We start from the raw sequence: 21,229 nt of genomic DNA, 5'->3' as shown, positions 1-21,229 counted from the left end.
GCAATTGTGACGCTTTAAGAGGGGGAAAATGGGCTGAAGATGTGGACTGAGATTTGTGTTAGGTGGGCTTTGGACTAGGGTAGCCCGAGCAGGTACACTATGTGATCGTAAGTATCCGGACACCCCTCAAAAATTACGTTTTTCATATTAGGTACATTGTGCTGCCACCTACTGCTAGGTACTCCATGTAAGTGACCTGTGTGATGGTTTGGATAGATGGCTGCCTATTACACATTACGACCAGCTTCATCTGCCGGCAGTCTCTGTCAGTCAACAGACGAGGTCGACCTGTACGCTTTCGTGCTGCACGTGTCCCTTCATGTTTCCACTTCACTATCACATCCGAGACAATGGATTTAGGGATGTTTAGGAGTGTGGAAATCTCGCGTAGAGACATATGACACAAGTGACACCCAATCTCCTGACCACGTTCGAAGTACGTGAGTTCCACGGAGCGTCCCATTCTGCTCCCTCACGATGTCTAATGACTACTGAGGCCGCTGATATGGAGTATCTAGCAGTAAGTGTTAGCACAATGCACGTAATATGAAAAAGTATGTTTTTGATGTTTTTGGGGGTGTCCGGATACTTTTGATCACATAGTGTAAATAGCTGTCGTTGGCGGCGGCGCAAAGAAGCTTCCGGGGGCGTTGGCTTCAGGACCCTCCTTGGCTGGCCTCAAAAGCTCTTAATAATTTCACTGGTAACGGCAACTTTGGGATCCCTGGCACGTATTACGGATGACACCACTCGTACCACCCAAATAAGACACTCATTTGCAGACTGTTATCAGTAGCAACCAGGTGAGTTCAGTATGCCGAGCAATGCAGTGAACATCAGCTGACAACTTCAGGAAGAATACTACTTACAGTTCTAAATGGAACAGGGAAGCCTGCACGCAGCCAACTTGGTGCCATCGTACTGTCGAATCATCCGCTAGGTGACTATCTTCTGGTGACGACCACTTTCATGGTGAGACATGGGTTCGAACCTTGGCCATCTAGGTGCCAAACTGCTGAGTCGCTATTCGCCGCCCAGTCGTGGCCTCCATTGTTGCGGTCCAACGCCCAGAGCTGGCACACACCATGCCGGAAGCCGCGGGTTAGCAACGCCTGATCCAGTGTGCCGTGTGCTGACCCCACGAAATGACCAAGCAGCCAATGCTATACTGTCATCCGTCGCCGACAATGCACTACCTTGCACCAGCTTTCTATGGCTGTGATGAAACCAGTATGCGCCGCCACAAGCATGTGCCGCCTTCGTGACGGACTACCGATGACGCCCTCAAGCTCCAGCGACCACAGGTGACTACGTCACGGAGGGCACCGAACTCCTCTCCAACTAAGATTCCGTCTCTGGAATTGTTATGAATACAGGGCTCTCTCAACAAGGGAACTTCTTACTGACGGTTTGCTGTTCAACTCCAGCTCACCGCCATGTCTGCACCCACGTTCAGGCAGAGAAGCGCCACTCCATCTTGACTTTCCAACAGCACAAACCATGCACCAGTCAACTTGTTTGGTGATGTGTAAGGTCGTGTTAGTCTACCACCAATAATTCCTGCTCAAACATTAATTGAAAGTCGAAACCGATCCCTTGTTTCTTCTTCAACTGCATGTGAATTGGTATCTTATTTAACCTGATCTGATTAGGGCCATCAGGCATTCTCTTACATCGGACCAGGGTTTCACAAATACAGTTTCTTTTTTACATCGTAGTCAGTTATCTGATAAATAATAATTTTAATGCGACAAATAGTATTAAAATGATTTTAGTATCTATAGCGACAATGTGAATAAATAATACTGGCTGTGAAATAATAAGGTGAATACTCACAGTACTTGTACTAATGCTGCTGCTGCCATTGATACTGATAATAATAATAATGACAATAATAACAAGGGTGATAGTGGCAGATATAAGACGGTTTTATATGTGTATGAAATAGAAGTTTTCTGGGGAAAGGAAATTTAAGGGGACTGCACCACCTAAGAATGCTGGGAAATGAGGAAGATCTGGTTGGAAACAAGGATGTACAAGGGTAACAAGTGCGTAGTGGGACAATGATAACCACTATTGTTGCTTTAGTAGATATGTCAGTAACTGTGTTCTGAAGCTCGACGTGATATCCACTTCTCTAATATAACACGGGAGACTGTTCCAGAGTCTGGTTCCTGCTACTGAAAAGGATTTCGAGAAAGTGTTTGAACAATGGAGTGAGATGGAAAGATTTTTGCTCTGAAGGGAAAGGATGTTTCCGCCAAGTTGTTGAGACAAGAGCATTAAAGTCGAGGAGAGACGCGGGGGACAGTGTACGTTAATAAAGCAATACAGAAGACAGAGGGTGTGCAAATCTAAATCTCGATAAATGCTGCAATTCTACTTACAGTATTTCCACGATCTTCTTCCACTCGTAACAACATTCACCCCTCCATAACAAGAGTGTGAATGGTGCAACGTATGCCACGATCCGCCGTTGTTTGAGCTATGGGTCCAGAATCTGCCAGTCGCTGGAAAAGACGGTCGAATAACTGTGCTAGTGGTATCTTGCATTCTGAATATTTTTCAGTATATAGGGATAGGCTTTGCAGTTTCTTCCATTTACCAGACCATAACAGAATATCTTATCTGTCATTTCCCATGTGGAATAATAAGCTTCCATTATGCTATCGAGCGCAAAGGTAAAATTTCAATGTAAAAGTCTTTCACAAATTTCTCAAAACACAGACTGTTTCCATTAGATCTAATTGATGCCCTACACTTATCCAGAGCTGTGAATACGGTTTACAGTAACAATACCAAGAGATGTTTAATGTGTGCTGTGTCTATGGACAATAACAGAGGAATGTATTCACACCTTTGCAAATGCTGCAGCGCGGAGTAGCCGCACGGTCTAAGGGAGTCTTGTCACGGTCCGTGCGGCTCCCCCCGAAGAAAGTTCGAGTCCTCCCTCGGGCATGGGTGTGTGTGTTGTCCATAGCGTAAGTTAGTTTAAGTTAGATGAAGTAGTGTGTAGACCTATGACCCCAGCGGTTTCGTCCCATGAGACCTTACCACAAATTTCCAATTTTGCAAATATGCAGGCTAAGCAATAGACAAAATGCGGCGCTGAGTTAGAGCGCTCTTGTTGATCGGCAGTGATGTTATCTGCTTCACTGTTGCACAGTACTGGAGCAGAAAATTTCCCACCGTGATGAACTTCGTAGTGTATAACGGATAGAATACACTAAGCGCTTGCGGCTCTGCTGGTGTTGGTCTGTGAACACAACTCCCTTCAATTAATCCGTGTTGTGGGTGTTTTGCATCGCGTGCAGCTGTCCCGGTTAAAGCTTGCCCGGAACTCATCAGTATCCATTCCAAGCTCCCGTGTTCCTGTCCTTCCCTAACGCTGTTTTCACTGCTCTTGGTTGTTATTAGCCGGCACGGTAGCTCAGTGTGTGCGGTCAGAGGGTTATCTGCACTCTGTAACAAAAAAACTGAGTTAATCGATCAACAACGAACTTAAATGGATGTCTTTCGACGTCCGCCTCGAGCAGAAGCACCGAACGAAAGCGAACAAAATAAGATTAAAAAAAAAAAAAGAGCTGTTTTCACTGCTCTCGGTTGTTATTAACGGATGCGCGGTGACGTGCATCACTTCAATACAGATCATAAGGATCACACTGCTCTTTCTCGTTTAAATCTTTTCCGTAAATTTCTTTTGATTCACGAGACCTCTTTCTCCTATTCCACAAACCTACTTACCACTTTTCGGGTAGCTACAATCTCTCATTTCTGTTGGCTTTGTAAATCTCTAATGAACAACAAGAACAAAACTCTCTGATAGATACGAGCAATGTTTTGTGAAAAACGGTTTGCCTCGCTTTTTATATAGATTTAGCGTATCGCCTTATGGAAAAACAGTTAAAGTTATCTAAAACTTTTAATTATACCAGGGAGCTTCAAAAAGTAAGTTACACATTGATACGGCAGGTCAAGTAATCTTTACTGAATGCTGCAGTGCATGTCAAAGTGATAAAGATATATGACACTATTTTTCGACATATTCACCAAGTTTCTGTAAACAATTGTCAGGACTTTCTGCCAATTGTTCACTTCCTCGACTACAGAAATCCACTCCTTGGTCACCGAGCCAGTCGAGAGCCTCTATGGGAACGTCCTCATCGATGGAAAACCTCTTTCGCTGCAGATGTGCTTTCAGATTACAGAAAATATGGAAATCGTATGGTGCAAAATCTGTAGGCCTCAAAATCTGGACTCCTCGGCTGTACGTCTTGTACAAATTATTGACACCATTTCAGTAATCCCGGACGTGACATTGCATTTGTTCCATATATTTCCAGTATTTCAGGATGAATCTATATGCAAATTAGACTTTTTCCCCAACAGAATTGTGCTCCCCCGCCTACTTCCGCTTGGGAGAATGTTTCAAGTTACCGCACCATTTTAATCACACACCGCAGTAGAACAATATCTTCAGGAAACAGGAATGACTTACTCCCTTCTGACAATAGATCACTTTTGTTGTACAGTGGTCTTAGCGTGAGACGATATGTGTAACTTCCTTTCTGAAGTCCCTACGTATATTTCACCCTCAGGTCCCACAGACGGTATCATTACCGGTCTCGAATTATTAGCAAGTCGCCATTAAATGATACGTTTAAAATGAGAGAAAAAAGGAAATAGTATAATACTAGGAAGCTAAAGGACAAATCATATTAACTTTAGCACACAACTATACAGTGAACAGCCAAAGAAACTGGTACACCTTCCTAATATCGTGTAGGACCCCCACGAACACGCAGAAGTACCGCAACACGACATAGCATGGACTCGACTAATGTCTAAAGTAGTGCTGGAGGGAACTGTCACCATGAATCCTGCACGGCTGTCCATAGATTCGCAAGAGAACGAGGGGGTGGAGTTTTTTTCTGAACAGCACGTTGTAAAGCATCCCAGATATGCTCAATAACGCTCATGTCTAAGGAGTTTGGTAGCCAGCGGAAGTGTTTAAACTCAGAAGAGTGTTCCTGGAGCCACTCTGTAGCAATTCTGGACGGGTTGGGTGTCACATTGTCCTGCTGGAATTTCCCAACTCCGTCGGAATGCCCAATGGATATGAATGGATATAGGTGATCGGACAGGATGTTTACGTGTGTGTCACCTGTCAGAATCGTATCTAGACGTATTAGGGGCCCCATATCACATCAGCAGCACACGCCCCACACCATTAAAGACCCTCCACCAGCTTGAACAGTTCCCATGCTGATATACAAGTTCCATGGATTTATAAGGTTATCTTCGTACCCGTATACTTCCATCCACTCGATACAATTTGAAACGAGATTCGCCCGACCAGGCAATATGTTTCCAGCCATCAACAGTCCCATGTCGGTGTTGACGGGTCCAGGCGAGGCGTAAAGCTTTGTATCGTGCAGTCATCATGGGTACACGAGTGCGTCTTCGGCTCCGAAAGCCCATATTGATGATTTTTCGTTGAATGGTTCGCACGCTGACATTTGTTGATGGCCCAGCATTGAAATCTGATGCAATTTGAAGAATGGATGCACTTCTGCCACGTTGAACGATTCTCTTTAGTCGTCATTGGTCCCGTTCTTACAGGGTCTTTTCCCGGCTGCAGCGATGTCGGAGATTTGATGTGTTACCTGATTCCTGATATTCACGGTACAGTCGTGAAATGGTCGTACGGGAAATTCACACATCATCGCTATCCCGGAGATGCTGTGTCCCATCGCTCGCGCGCCAACTATAATTCCACGTTTAAACTGACTTAAATCTTGATAACTTGCCATTGTTCAAAAATGGTTCAAATGGCTCTGAGCACTATGCGACTTAACGTCTGAGGTCACCAGTCGCCTAGAACTTAGAACTAATTAAACCTAACTAACCTAAGGACATCACACACATCCATGCCCGAGGCATGATTCGAACCTGCGACCGTAGCGGTCGCTCGGCTCCAGACTGTAGCGCCTAGAACCGCACGGCCACTCCGGCCGGCTAACCTGCCACTGTAACATCAGTAACCGATCTAACAAATGAGCCAGACACTTGTTCTCGTATATATGCGTTGCCGTATTCTGCCTGTATTTGAATACGCATGCCTATACCAGTTTCTTTGGTGCTTCATTGTACATACTTTAATGGTAACTCGTCAACTGAACTGGCCTGAAGAAGCCATGTGATTGCGGAAACTGAAGGCTATGGTAAAGTATGTGATGGCATAAAACTGATAACTCTTAAATCGGAAGTGTAAGATTAAAAATGTTTGCTATTAAAAACTGATTACGAGAAAAAAACCTTCTCAGAATGAAAACCAGTGAAAAATTATTATTTTAACTACTGGTATGGATAATCTAGACGTGAACTGGGAGCAGGATAGAACAGGCACTGCTGTACAGGGCAGAAGAAGATTCTCCAACAAAGGCAAAAAGCAGACATCATAACAAATCAGGAAATAATTCGAAAAAGGCATTGTTATAAATAGCTTTGTTCATTTGAGAGCTGTTGTGGGCATTCTTTTTAAATTAGTAAAAATTTCAAGCTCCTTAAGTGTATCCAAATGGTGTCCTGTAGGAAAATAATGACAAATATCAAGATGTTGATTTATGCTTCCTGCTTTAAGCTCGCTTTTAGAAAAAAAAGGAAGTCGAAAGCCGATTTATTAGTACCTACGTTACAGTGTTCTCTGAAGCGGACATCAAAAAACCTGACCATTTGGTCCTTGTAAAATTTCGGACAGGCGCTACATTTTGTCTTACACACGTCTTACTTTAGCTATCTATTATGAACTATGGTTTCTTTGTGCTGTATTTTATGCCAGTACGGAAACTACACACGCTATATTCTTAGGTAAAGAGCGAACAATCTGTTGAGAAACTTCCTGGCAGATTAAAACTGTGTGCCCGACCGAGACTCGAACTCGGGACCTTTGCCTTTCGCGGGCAAGTGCTCTACCAACTGAGCTACCGAAGCACGACTCACGTCCGGTACTCACAGCTTTACTTCTGCCAGTATCCGTCTCCTACCTTCCAAACTTTACAGAAGCTCTTCTGCGAACCTTGCAGAACTAGCACTCCTGAAAGAAAGGATACTGCGGAGACTTGGCTTAGCCACAGCCTGGGGGATGTTTCCAGAATGAAATTTTCACTCTGCAGCGGAGTGTGCGCTGATATGAAACTTCCTGGCAGATTAAAACTGTGTGCCCGACCGAGACTCGAACTCGGGACCTTTGCCTTTCGCGGGCAAGTGCTCTACCAACTGAGCTATCGAAGCACGACTCACGTCCGGTACTCACAGCTTTACTTCTGCCAGTATCCGTCTCCTACCTTCCAAACTTTACAGAAGCTCTTCTGCGAACCTTGCAGAACTAGCACTCCTGAAAGAAAGGATACTGCGGAGACTTGGCTTAGCCACAGCCTGGGGGATGTTTCCAGAATGAAATTTTCACTCTGCAGCGGAGTGTGCGCTGATATGAAACTTCCTGGCAGATTAAAACTGTGTGCCCGACCGAGACTCGAACTCGGGACCTTTGCCTTTCGCGGGCAAGTGCTCTACCAACTGAGCTACCGAAGCACGACTCACGGCCGGTACTCACAGCTTTACTTCTGCCAGTATCCGTCTCCTACCTTCCAAACTTTACAGAAGCTCTTCTGCGAACCTTGCAGAACTAGCACTCCTGAAAGAAAGGATACTGCGGAGACTTGGCTTAGCCACAGCCTGGGGGATGTTTCCAGAATGAAATTTTCACTCTGCAGCGGAGTGTGCGCTGATATGAAACTTCCTGGCACACTCCGCTGCAGAGTGAAAATTTCATTCTGGAAACATCCCCCAGGCTGTGGCTAAGCCAAGTCTCCGCAGTATCCTTTCTTTCAGGAGTGCTAGTTCTGCAAGGTTCGCAGAAGAGCTTCTGTAAAGTTTGGAAGGTAGGAGACGGATACTGGCAGAAGTAAAGCTGTGAGTACCGGCCGTGAGTCGTGCTTCGGTAGCTCAGTTGGTAGAGCACTTGCCCGCGAAAGGCAAAGGTCCCGAGTTCGAGTCTCGGTCGGGCACACAGTTTTAATCTGCCAGGAAGTTTCATATCAGCGCACACTCCGCTGCAGAGTGAAAATTTCATTCTGGAAACATCCCCCAGGCTGTGGCTAAGCCAAGTCTCCGCAGTATCCTTTCTTTCAGGAGTGCTAGTTCTGCAAGGTTCGCAGAAGAGCTTCTGTAAAGTTTGGAAGGTAGGAGACGGATACTGGCAGAAGTAAAGCTGTGAGTACCGGCCGTGAGTCGTGCTTCGGTAGCTCAGTTGGTAGAGCACTTGCCCGCGAAAGGCAAAGGTCCCGAGTTCGAGTCTCGGTCGGGCACACAGTTTTAATCTGCCAGGAAGTTTCATATCAGCGCACACTCCGCTGCAGAGTGAAAATTTCATTCTGGAATCTGTTGAGACCTTTTCTTTCCTGTAAGGCAATGCAAAGAATTTCAATCTATTTTTCGCGTTTATCTTCTACATTGCTCGATCACTTCTTAATTAATTTCTATGCAAGTTAATGACGTCCTTTTCTTTATAACGGTTAGTCAAGGCTAACTGCTTAACATAACACGCTCCTGATTACACTCGTCTTCTTTTAGATGTAGGCCACGCAATCTGCGTATCACAGACCGAAAACACACCAATTTATATTGCGGGGTGCTCATTGACTTCTGATTAATGATAGCATCTGAGCAGGTCTACTTAAGGTCGACAGAGAAATTGTGTTTGTTATCTTCTTTGCATATTGTAATATCTAAGAAACTGACGCTGTGATTTTTCTCTATGTATGATATGAACTCGACTTTCTGGTGAAATGGATTTAACCTCCCAGTATCCTCTGTTAATTCATCTACGGTACCATTTCACGATATGGGTGTATTCTTTTTTTCGCACTCAATTTTTTATTATGAATATTTACAGTCTTACATTTGCGATTTACGAGCTACTCATTTAATAGTATTACGTAATTAACTGTAGGCTTTCGTATCTATCAGAGCGCAGATAAGATATGTTTATTCGGGGCCTGTTGAGTTCACGATTCAAGAGCGACCCTCACACCTCCACCCAATAAAATGACCTTTCTCCCATCTTTTCTACGCAGATTTGGCAAATTTTTTAATTTTGTAAGTAGGATTAATAAAAATTAAGCATTGTTGAAAAATATTACTTAAATGAACTATAATTATGAAAAATATTGTACACAATAAATTCTGTTTAAAATTGCTGACAATAAATTACAAAGTTTACATATTTTTTAAAGTGAAAGTGCACAAAATCTGTCTGACAGCTATTGAACACTGGTTTGGTAATAAAGAACAGATTTAACTCCGCTATGCTAGTCCCAAGAGCGGGACCTTATCGTGCAACTGATGAGGGAGGAGGAGGGGGAGGAGTACCAACCTCGTAAGAAAACCAGTTCTCACCTAGCCCAGGTGATAGCAGCCTGTGAGGGCTCCATGCTGGGATTACAGTGAACACTTCAATGGTAGTGAAGGCGGTAAGAATGGATCTTGGAATGGCGGAACTAGCGGAAGAAACAACTCAAGAAAAAAATTCACAATGATTCTGACTTGCCGCAAGTGCCAAATCATTTACGGTCTGTTCATGAGAGGTGCGGCTAGAAAGATATTCATCGGTGCTGAAAACCACGAGTACTATATGTCCCCCTAAGTCAACAAACAGTCAACACTAGAGACACACTTTCTCATAAATTTTTCCCCATGGAGCACTGAATTCCAGTTTCCAAGGGAATGAAAAGTAGGCATTCGGATTATTGGGGTATAAGACACTGTTCAGAGAATGAGTTGGTGCAGTCTGCGAGCTGCCTTAAACAAGAAACCAATAAAATCACACACACAAACGTATCTGTTAAGTCTCAGAATGATCAGATGAATATGTTTCACTAAATACATTGTTTTCAATCATAACTAGTGACGCTAAATAATAAAGCTAGAAAGCCAAAAATTGTTCAGAATGTACATATGTATGCCACAGTTAACTGTTACAAGCCTCAACTTCATCGGAGCAATATTTTGGTCAAAATGGGCGTTTTTAAGAAAACCTGAAGGCGCTAAATATTAGAAGATGATTCGTATGAAACTTCGGTCTGGCATAAAAACATTAACTATGTGGCCCCATTAAGCTACCTCTAATACTTTTCAAGTAATTTAGTAAAAACTACATCTGGACAAAATCATTCTTATTTGTAATAGATAAACATCATTTATATTAATGATAGAAAGTTCTGATTATAACACTTGATTACAGCTATTAAATAATAAAGGTATAACAAGATTCAAGACTTTGATGTAAATAACAATCAATAAAGGACTCTTACAGAAGTAGTTCAGAGGTCATGTTCTATTGACAGTTCCATTCTAAAAATTATAACCGGCAAGGTTTAAATGCAGTCAAGCTAAAACTTTTTCTGTAATTAAAGCCAACTTAACACGATTCACGTAAATTGCTACACAAGTGTTATAAAATATGTGTCCGAGAAAGCGGCCATTTAGATGCTTCTAACTCGGCATACAGCACGTGACGACAGATGTTCAGTTCGGCCGTCCGCTGTGCCCAATATACAAATAAGCCTGGGAGGCAGTGAAAGATACAAGTCCCACCCAGCTATCAATCGGTCCGCGTCAGTCAAACGCCGGCTAAAGCGCTGCCACGGATGACTTCACAGCTAGTCTGCTGCTAAACTCATGTTTTCGAAACAAATAGGAGGTGAACTCGCGAGGACTGTAAACCGTCCTAGATCGCTTAGATTACACTGAAGTAACTGTTTGTGTGCCGCCCGTAATGTTAACAAACCCCGTGGTGAGTGGTGAATTTATTTTTCACTTCTGTAGCGAGCAATTAACTTTGATGAATAGAACTCGGGGCGAAAGACTATTTAATTGGAACTTGGAGCAAAGGTTGCCTCTGAACTGATCTTAGTGCTGATATGATAGGAACATCGTTATTATTATTATAATGAGGAATATTACAATATTTGCGCGAGTGCACTTGTACTGAATACATGAATCAGATAGAACGCAAAACTTTTTATTTATAATCATCGTTCATGATCCCGCTGAGTAAATAGAGAGTAGAAACGTTTCTTTCAGTAAACACAAGAAGAATGTAGACTTGCAGACTGGAAACTATGGTCAGTATTGTGAGCGTACAAACTATGGCGGAAGTTTAGAGCGGCAGTTTGCCGCCGCAGAGCACGTGGCGGTAATGGAATGAGCGTTTGGCGTCATTGGCAGGGAGGCCCCTGACGGGGGAGGTCCGGCCGCCTTGGTGCATGTCTTACTTATTAAATTCGACGCCACATTGGGGGACCTGCTCGCCGGATGGGAATGAAATGATGATGAAGACAACACAACACCCAGTCCCAGAGCGGAGAAAATCCCCGACCCAGCCGGGAATCGAACCCTTGCGCCTTAGGACGTCAGTCCGTCACGCTGACCATTTAATTATAGGGGCGGACTACGTGGAGGTGACGAGCGGCTAGAGTTTACGCAGCCTTGGAAAAACCCGAGCGCTTGGCAGGGGCGCGTATGGCCGTGATTTCGCGCTTGGAAGAATTTATATTCCAGACAAAAATTGATAAAAACGAAACTAAGAGTGACACAGAGGCGCGATTGGGCACTCTTGGATAGAAAAAATATGTAAAGCTAAATTATCCAGACGCGCCACAAAAATAGACAATAATTTAAAAGTTATTGTTGCCTTAAAATTGTATAATTATGAAAGTTCAAAAACTAATATCTCGACAATACTTTGGCCGATTAATATAAACAAAGTGTTTACGGATGCGGCTAGTGGAGCTACATCGAGCAATCATAGCCGATTTAGCATAGTGTGTACCGTTCTTGAATGAGAGGTCGGAATGTGGGATTCGACTGAGAAAAACCGTGTTGTTGGTAATACGTAAATTTAAAGAGACGAAACTAGCGGCAGCATTTTAAAGTTTAAAGAGGTAGACGAATAATTAAGTAGTATTTTTATTGTTTTTTTACGTAAAGTATCGAAAATCCGGGAAAAGCAATATCACGCCACAAGAACTTTATTTGTGAAAAGCGGTCGCAGATACAGAAAATTTGACCTTAAATTGTTATTGCCCGGAAGTTTTCCATATGTTTCAATGTATCATATGTGTTTAGTTTTAGAATATTCGTACTTCTTTTTGTCAAACATTGTTTTGAGGTACACAGTCGTTTCGAGGGCGCATAGGGCGGCCATCTTTGATGGCAGAACAGTTGAGTTTGAGCGAGGCTAAGCGCAGGACGTGTCCCCCGTCTGGGGATAGTACTGGGTTTGTAGCCACGATCGGGGACAGTATTTATGTAGCGACGTTCGGAAACGATAAAGTTGAGCGCAATACAGTGGTTTAGGACTGCAGACAACAGTGTATTTTGTTAACTGTTAACAGACTGTCTAGTGCCTTGATCGCGACATTGAATTTTGTAGTGAAGCTCCGTAGCATGAGTTATTAGCGGCCGCCCTTACGTAAAAGCCCCTCTGACTGCATTTTATGTGTTTAGTCGATATATTGAAGACTTACGTGGAAAAATAGAATAAACTACTTGCTCAGATTATAAATCAACGTGGGTGACTCAATATTTTTAAATTTCACCGCAATACCTGCCTACATTGCTTTTTTTATATTTTATTTCAGCTTAAAATTTCAGTTTACGACAGGTGTTGGCTGGCACCCTATGACGAAAAACGTAGCCAAACATTGAGATCAGCCACATGTCTGGGTCACTCAATTAAGATGAGTGTAACAAATATATATATTTTCGTGTCATATCAATTGGGGGCTCGAACCAAACTATTCAAACTGCAATGTGCAGTGCCTAGTACCGTCGTAATATCTTCTTCGTCGCTTTCTGGCTGACCACATAAATAGTTTTCAGGCTCTTGTAAAAGACGGCGAAGCTTTATGTAATAATATTTAACGCAAGGCACATACAAAGTATGGTTTGTTGCAGCTTTCTATGAGACTGTATCTTGTACAATCCTTTTCACCCCCGAATAATTACTGCAATCGATACCCATTTGAATCTACTTACTGGATTTATTTCTTGGCCTCCCTCTACAGTTGTTAACACCCCCTCCTCTCCTCCCCACTTCGCTCCAGTACTAAACTGGTGATCCCTTGATGTCTGAAAATTTGTCCTGTCAACCGAGTCCTTCTTCTAGTTAGGTTGTGCCACAAATTACTTTTCTGTACAGTTGTATTCGGTACCTCCTCATTAGCTTTGTGACCTACACATCTTGTCTTCAACAATCTTCTGTAGCTCAAAATGGCTCAAATGGCTCTGAGCACTATGGGACTTAACTTCTGAGGTCATCAGTCCCCTAGAACTTAGAACTACTTAAACCTAACTAACCTAAGGACATCACACACATCCATGCCCGAAGCAGGATTCGAACCTGGGACCATAGTGGTCGCGCGGTTCCGGACTGAAGCGCATAGAACCGCTCAAACACCACAGCCAGCAATCTTCTGTAGCACCACATTTCAAAAGTTTCCATTCTGTTTAAATCTTAACTGATTATCGTCCACCTTTAGTTTCGATACATGGCTGCACGCCATAGAAACAGTTTGAGAAAAGACTTCTTGACACTCAAATCTTTATTCGATGTTAGCAAACTCCTCTTCTTCAGAAACGCGTTTCTGGCCATTGCCATTTTACATTTTATATCTTTTTTACTTCGGCTATCATCAACTACACTCCTGGAAATTGAAATAAGAACACCGTGAATTCATTGTCCCAGGAAGGGGAAACTTTATTGACACATTCCTGGGGTCAGATACATCACATGATCACACTGACAGAACCACAGGCACATAGACACAGGCAACAGAGCATGCACAACGTCGGCACTAGTACAGAGTAAATCCACCTTTCGCAGCAATGCAGGCTGCTATTCTCCCATGGAGACGATCGTAGAGATGCTGGATGTAGTCCTGTGGAACGGCTCGCCACGCCATTTCCACCTGGTGCCTCAGTTGGACCAGCGTTCGTGCTGGACGTGCAGACCGCGTGAGACGACGCTTCATCCAGTCCCAAACATGCTCAATCTGGGACAGATCCGGAGATCTTGCTGGCCAGGGTAGTTGACTTACACCTTCTAGAGCACGTTGGGTGGCACGGGATACATGCGGATGTGCATTGTCCTGTTGGAACAGCAAGTTCCCTTGCCGGTCTAGGAATGGTAGAACGATGCGTTCGATGACGGTTTGGATGTACTGTGCACTATTCAGTGTCCCCTCAACGATCAACAGAGGTGTACGGCCAGTGTAGGAGATCATTCCCCACACCATGATGCTGGTGTGCCTCGGTCGTATACAGTCCTGATTGTGGCGCTCACCTGCACGGCGCCAAACACGCATACGACCATCATTGGCACCAAGCCAGAAGCGACTCTCATCGCTGAAGACGACACGTCTCAATTCGTCCCTCCATTCACGCCTTTCGCGACACCACTGGAGGCGGGCTGCACGATGTTGGGGCCTGAGCGGAAGACGGCCTAACGGTGTGCGGGACCGTAGCCCAGCTTCATGGAGACGGTTGCGAATGGTCCTCGCCGATACCCCAGGAGCAACAGTGTCCCTAATTTGCTGGGAAGTGGCGGTGCGGTCCCCTACGGCACTGCGTAGGATCCTACGGTCTTGGCGTGCATCCGTGCGTCGCTGCGGTCCGGTCCCAGGTCGACGGGCATGTGCACCTTCCGCCGACCACTGGGGACAACATCGATGTACTGTGGAGACCTCACACCCCACGTGTTGATTAATTCGGCGGTACGTCCATCCGGCCTCCCGCATGCCCACTATACGCCCTCATTCAAAGTCCGTCAACTGCACATACGGTTCACGTCCACGCTATCGCGGCATGCTACCAGTGTTAAAGCTCCGTATGCCACGGCAAACTGGCTGACACTGACGGCGGCGGTACACAAATGCTGCGCAGCTAGCGCCATTCGACGGCCAACACCGCGGTTCCTGGTGTGTCCGCTGTGCCATGCGTGTGATCATTGCTTGTACAGCCCTCTCGCAGTGTCCGGAGCAAGTATGGTGGGACTGACACACCAGTGTCAATGTGTTCTTTTTTCCATTTCCAGGAGTGTATTTTGCTGTCTAAATAGCAAAACTCATCTACTACTTTAAGTGTCTCGTTTTCTAATCTAATTCCCTCTCATCTGATTCAATTTGACTAAATTCCATTATCCTTGTTTTGCTCTTGTTGAGGTTCATCTTATATCCTCCTTTCAATACGCTGTCCATTCTGCTCAACTGCTCTTCCAAATCCTTTGCTGTCTCTGAGAGAATTATTAACTCCTACTCCAAATTTTTCTTTGGTGTCCTGTAGTACTTGCTCAATGTACAGACTGAATGAAACCGGCCAAAGGCAACAGCTCTGTCTCGCCATCTTCACAACCACTGCTTATCTTTCGTGCCCCTGTGCTCTTATAGCTGTCTTCTGGTTTTTGTACAAGTTGTAAATAGCCTTTCGCTCTCTGTATTTTATCATGCTACCATCAGAATTTCGAAGAGAGCATTCCAGTCAACATTGTCAAAAGCTTTCTCTAACAAGGGAATGGTCAGACTTGTCATGCCGAAATATGTATTGCTTTTTTTAGCATTGTTATTTAACTGTGCAAAAGGTCCGTATGCAAAATTGTAGCTGCTGACATAAACTGGAAGTCACCTAAAAAAAAATCACGAACATGGCTGTGTTTCCTGCTTGGCGCTTGCAGTGACGGTTGGCCACACCTGGAAATGGCGAGTCGCGAAGGAATATCGCTGCACGATTTTGGTGGAAAGGGGAAACGAAATTCGTTTCTATGGCATGCACGCCCTTTTAATTTCTTGTACGTATTTCGAAACATACCGTTCTGAAACTGCTTAGAGATGTGAAAGATGTTCTGTACATGTTCATCTATACTCCACAAGCCACTTTACGGTGAACATTCAATCTCCCCTCACAGGTGATGGCAAGGCCTTTAAATGTTTTGCTGAGTGCCATGGAGATATACCACAGACGCCAAATGAAGCAATCAACAGAAAACACGCGTGAAGACTATGTGTTGTGCGACATGGTTGTTAAACTTCTAGACGAGCATGTAAATGGCGCAGACATGTGGCTAGAAACAACTGAAACACTCGATATTGCAGACTGTGAATCTACAGACGGCGAAGACACCGACGAAAGTTGCACGCATGAAGACTCTTCGAGTGATAGTACCACGTACCATCATCAGTTATCTCCGAAAGTAACACCAGCAACTACAATTACCTTATCAGACAAAGAAAAATCGGTGACGTATTGGTTGAACGAAATTGGTAAGAAACGCCTACGTGTCAGTAGTGTTCAAAATAAGTATCGCTTTGTCCGTTCTGAACGTGAATTGTATAGATTGAGAAAGGAAGTAGCTGGACGACGTAAGAGTCGACTGGAAATTGCGACGGAGATAAATGAGCAACTTTTTGAGCTATTTACCGATGACAGACAACAGTCATTTAGTGTCAGCGACACAACTTTGCGTAATTGGGCGTTAGAGATTGCCAACGCTATAGGCGCTAAAGAATTTACAGCTTCTCAAAGTTAGATTAGTCGCTTCAAAAGATCACATAAAATTGTGGCAAGAAAAATAACAAAATTTGTATCGAGAAACAGGTCGGAAAATGAAGTGACAGAAATCGAAATGATGAAAGCTTTTCTTACGAATGCAAAAAATAAGATCGCTAGTTTTAGTGAATTGTACGTGCACAATGCAGATCAGTGAGGTTTTGAAAAAGAAATGCGTGCGCAAAGAACACTGTCATTCAAAGGGGAAAAACGTATTGAGGCGATTGCGCAGTTCACGACTGCACTCACCCATTCATACACTATAATGCCCATAATTAGTCTGGATGGTTCATTGCTGCCTAAACTATATGTGTATCTTCAAGAACCAGCTGGACGCTTTGGACCACGTGTCAAAAGAACAATGTTCTACGCAAACAATCTTATGGTAGACGCATCGAAGTCAGGAAAAATGGGAAATGAAAACCTTACACTTTCCATGCGTCATGCTTTTCTTCCGTTCTGTGGGAACAAATCTCTTCTCCTTCTAGATTCGTGGTCAGGTCATAAAAGGTCTGATTCATTAAAAGCTGCATTTCGAGCCCGCCCTGACAAAGAAGTAGAGATACTTCAGATTCCACCCGGCACGACGAACGTAATTCAACCTTTAGACAGAGAATTTTTCCGTCAATGGAAGGCATTTTACAGAAAACTAACAGAAAATTATTGTGTGCAGATCACTGCAATTTCCTGTCTATCATCGTGACAATATTCTCAAGTTGCAATCAGTAGTACATTATCAATTTTCCTCCCCACGGTTTCAGAATATGATTAAATATGAGTGGCACTCCTCGAAATATACTGATACTAGGCCTGATTCATTCCTAACACCAGCCCAGTTTTGTCTACGAACATCTAACGTCTGTGATTCGCAGGGCTGTCATATGTCGTCTTTGCTTGTATGTTCTTGGTGCACAAAAAACCTTATGTTTTGAACATTGTATCAATATTTCGCATTTTTGCGGTAATTACAAGTATATTTATTTGCGTCTATATCATAGCTATTTGGAAAGAGTGTTGTAGATAACATATCAGCCATATTTGTCAACGAATGTTTAATTATCATATGATCGCTTTCGGTGGGGGAATCAGCTCTCTCACTGCTGTGGCCAGAGAGCCGCGCGCAGCTAACGCCACATTGTCCCTAGATTGCGTTGGTATAACGTAGCGAGAGAGGTCAGGGTTGTACAAGAGGCAGTTATGAGCGCGGAAACCATGCGACAATAATGTCTTACTTCATAAAATTGTTTACAGACTTCCAGGTCATGTCAGCAGCTAAAATTCTGCATACAGACTTCTTGCAATGCTAACTCACAGTGGTAAAAAAAGCATCACATGTTTCGACATGACAAGTCTGACCATTCCCTCGTAAGTCTAAAGATACTATAACCGTAGTTTTACTTTTCCTTAACATATCTTCTAAAAGAAATGATAGGGTGAATATTGCCTCGCGTGTTCCTACATTTCCCCGGAATCCAAACTGATCTTCGGCGGGATCGGCTTCTAACAGTTTTTCCGTTCTTCTGTTAAGCATTCGTGATGATAGCAACTTGTAACCACGACTTACTGAACGGATAATTCATATTCACATCTGTCAACACATGTTTTCTTTGGAACTGAAATTATTATACTCTTCATGAAGTCTGAGGGTATTTCAACTGTCTCATACATCTTGCTCACCAGATGTAAAGGTTTTGTCATGGCTGGCTTTCCCAAGGTTATTAGTAGCTGTGACGGAATGTCGTCTACTCCCGGAGCCTTGTTTCGACTTAGGTCATTCTATGCCCTGCCAAATTCTTCTCGCAGTATCGTGAATCCCGTCTCATCTGCCTCTATGTCCTCTTCCCTTTCTATAACATTGCTCTCAGGTAGATCTCGTTTTACATAGATCGTTAATATATATACTCCTTCCACCTTTTTGCTTTCCCTTCTTTGCTTAAATCTGGTTTTCCATCTGAGCTCTTGATATTGATATAGTTGCTTCTCTTTTCTTCAAAGGTCTATTTAAATTTCTTGTTGGCTGTATCTATCTTCCCCCTTGTGATACGTGCTTCTAAATCTTTACATTTGTCCTCTAGCCATTGCTGCTTACCCATTTTGCACTTCCTGTCAATCACATTTATTGTTTTTTTTATATTTTCTCCTTTCATCAATTAAAGTCAATATCTCCTGTGTTATCCAAGGATTTCTAGGCTTTTCCTTTTTACTTATTTGATACTCTGCTGCCTTCACTATTTCATATCTTATAGCTAGCTACCCATTCGTCTTATATTGTATTCCTTTCTTCTGTTTAAGTCAACTATTGCCTAAAAATCTTTGGTTCCTTCAACTTATCCATCTACCATCTCCTTAATTTCGTACCATTTTGCAATTTCGTCTGTTTTAATCTAGAGTTCATAGGCAAAAAATTGTAATCACAATCCACAGCTGCCCCTAGAAATATCTTACAATTTAAAATCGGGTTCCGGAATCTCTGTGTTACCATTACGTAATTAGTCTGAAACTTTATGGTGTCTCCAGGTCTCTTCAGTGTGTACAGCCTTCTTTAATGATTATTAAACCAAGTGTTAGTGATAATTAAATTATGCTCTGTGCAAAATTGTACCACACGGCTTCCTGTTTCATTCCTTTCCCCTAGTCCATATTCACCTGCTAGTTTTACTTCTCTTCCTTTTCCTACTACGACTTCTAATACCTCATAACTATTAAATTTTCGTCTCCTTTAATTATCTGAATAATTTCTTTTATTTCGTCATACATTTCTTGATCTGCGGAGCTAGTTGGCATATAAACTTGTACTACTATTGCAAGTGTGGGCTTCGTGTCTATCTTGGTTACAATAATACGTTTACTATGCTGTTCATAATAGCTTACCCACATTCCTATTTTCTTTTTCATTATTGAACCTACGCCTGCATTACCTCTATTTGATTCTGTATTTATTTCCCCCTATTCACCTGACCAAAAGTCGTGTTCCCCCTGCCAACGAACTTCACTAATCCCCATTATGTCTAACTTTAGCCCATCCGTTTCCCTTTTTAAATTTTCTAACCTACCTGCCAGATTAAGGGATCTAACATTCCACTCTCCGATCCGTAGAATACCAGTTTTGTTTCTCCTGATGACATCCTCCTGAACACTCACCGCCCGGAGGTCCGAATGGAGGACTATTTTACCTCCGGAATATTTTACCCAAAAGGACGCCAACTTCATTTAAACATGCAGTAGAGCTGCAAGGCCTCGGGAAAATTATGATTGTAGATTCCAAAACAGTACCAGCAGAGCAAGGTCGTTTTGGTTGATATTACAAGGCCAGATCAGTCAATCATCCACACTGTTGCCCTTCAATAACTGAAAAAGTAGCTGCCTCTCTTCAGGAACCCCACGTTTGTCTGACCTCTCATCTGATACCTCTCCATTGTGGTTACACCTACGGTATGGCTATCTGTATTGCTGAGGCAAGCCTCCCCACGAACACCATGGGCCACAGTTCAGCTTGTCAATGGCACTTTTAAAGAGACCTGACCGAATACTCGACCCACAACTGGGAGAAAATCAAGCACGATTTAGGAAGGGACGATGTTGTGTAGAGCCAATACTAAATCTAAAGAACAAACTAGAAACGAGAAAATCGGAATTTTGAAATGTATGATAACTTTCTTACATTTTAAAAAGTCATACGACACAATTGACGGAAGTGCATTAATCAACATTAAAAAGGAATTCAGACGCGATAATAAAACAACAGAAATAATTAAAAGATCTTTAACAAACACAACATCGAAAGTAAAATTTATGGGGTAACTGTCAGAATCTTTTGAAATAAAATCAGGAGCAAGACAGGGAGGTAGTTTATCACGTCTGCTTTTCAACTGCACTTAATAGAAGATAATAAGAGAATGGAGTAAACCCATCAATACTAAGGGTGTTCAGCTAGGAAGAAACCCAAATAAAATCAAATAGATTGTCTAGATTTTGCAAATAACATGACATTAACTGCTGACTCACTGGATAGTGTCAAAGAACAAATCACACAACTCCAGAAACAAGTAATTAAAGTAGATCTGAAAATGTCATTTGCAGAAAACACTCCTCATGAGGAATAGCAATGATACCCCTCAAAATCTTAAAATTTATAACAACACAATGTGTAAAGCAAATTGTTTTAAATACCTAGGAGAATAGATAACAAGCAACATAGAAAAGATAGTCACAGAGAATAGAGTACATAAAGTGGAAAGGGCATTCCATAAGACAAAAACATATATAAAAAAATATCTTTGTCCTGTAACAAAACTGTAACACACTTTCAAACAATGGTATTGTCTGAAACATTCTATGTAGCAGAAACACTTAAACTATCAAGATTTGGGGATCTTGAAAAACTGAAAAAGTTGAAAGAAGATATCCAAGGAAAATATTGAGACCTAGAAGTAACAATAATGTTGAACAGAAATTAAGATGAAAATTTGAAAATAGAAAAGCTAACTGATGTAATGATCAAAAGAAAACTACGGTGTTATGGACACTTGCACCGAGTTGATAGTAACAGACCAAGCAAGCAGAT

General features: G+C 42.8%; 1 non-coding gene across 1 annotated transcript; it reads right to left on the bottom strand.

Moving 5' to 3' along the window:
- Nucleotides 1–7,219: 7,219 nt before the first annotated feature.
- On the bottom strand, nt 7,220–7,294 carry Trnas-cga (transfer RNA serine (anticodon CGA)). Its single transcript has one exon. It is a non-coding gene; the product is annotated as a tRNA-Ser (tRNA).
- Nucleotides 7,295–21,229: the final 13,935 nt, after the last annotated feature.

Source organism: Schistocerca gregaria, chromosome X (assembly GCF_023897955.1).
Source record: "Schistocerca gregaria isolate iqSchGreg1 chromosome X, iqSchGreg1.2, whole genome shotgun sequence".
Classification (NCBI taxonomy): domain Eukaryota; kingdom Metazoa; phylum Arthropoda; class Insecta; order Orthoptera; family Acrididae; genus Schistocerca; species Schistocerca gregaria.
This window is presented reverse-complemented; position numbering and strand designations above follow the sequence as displayed.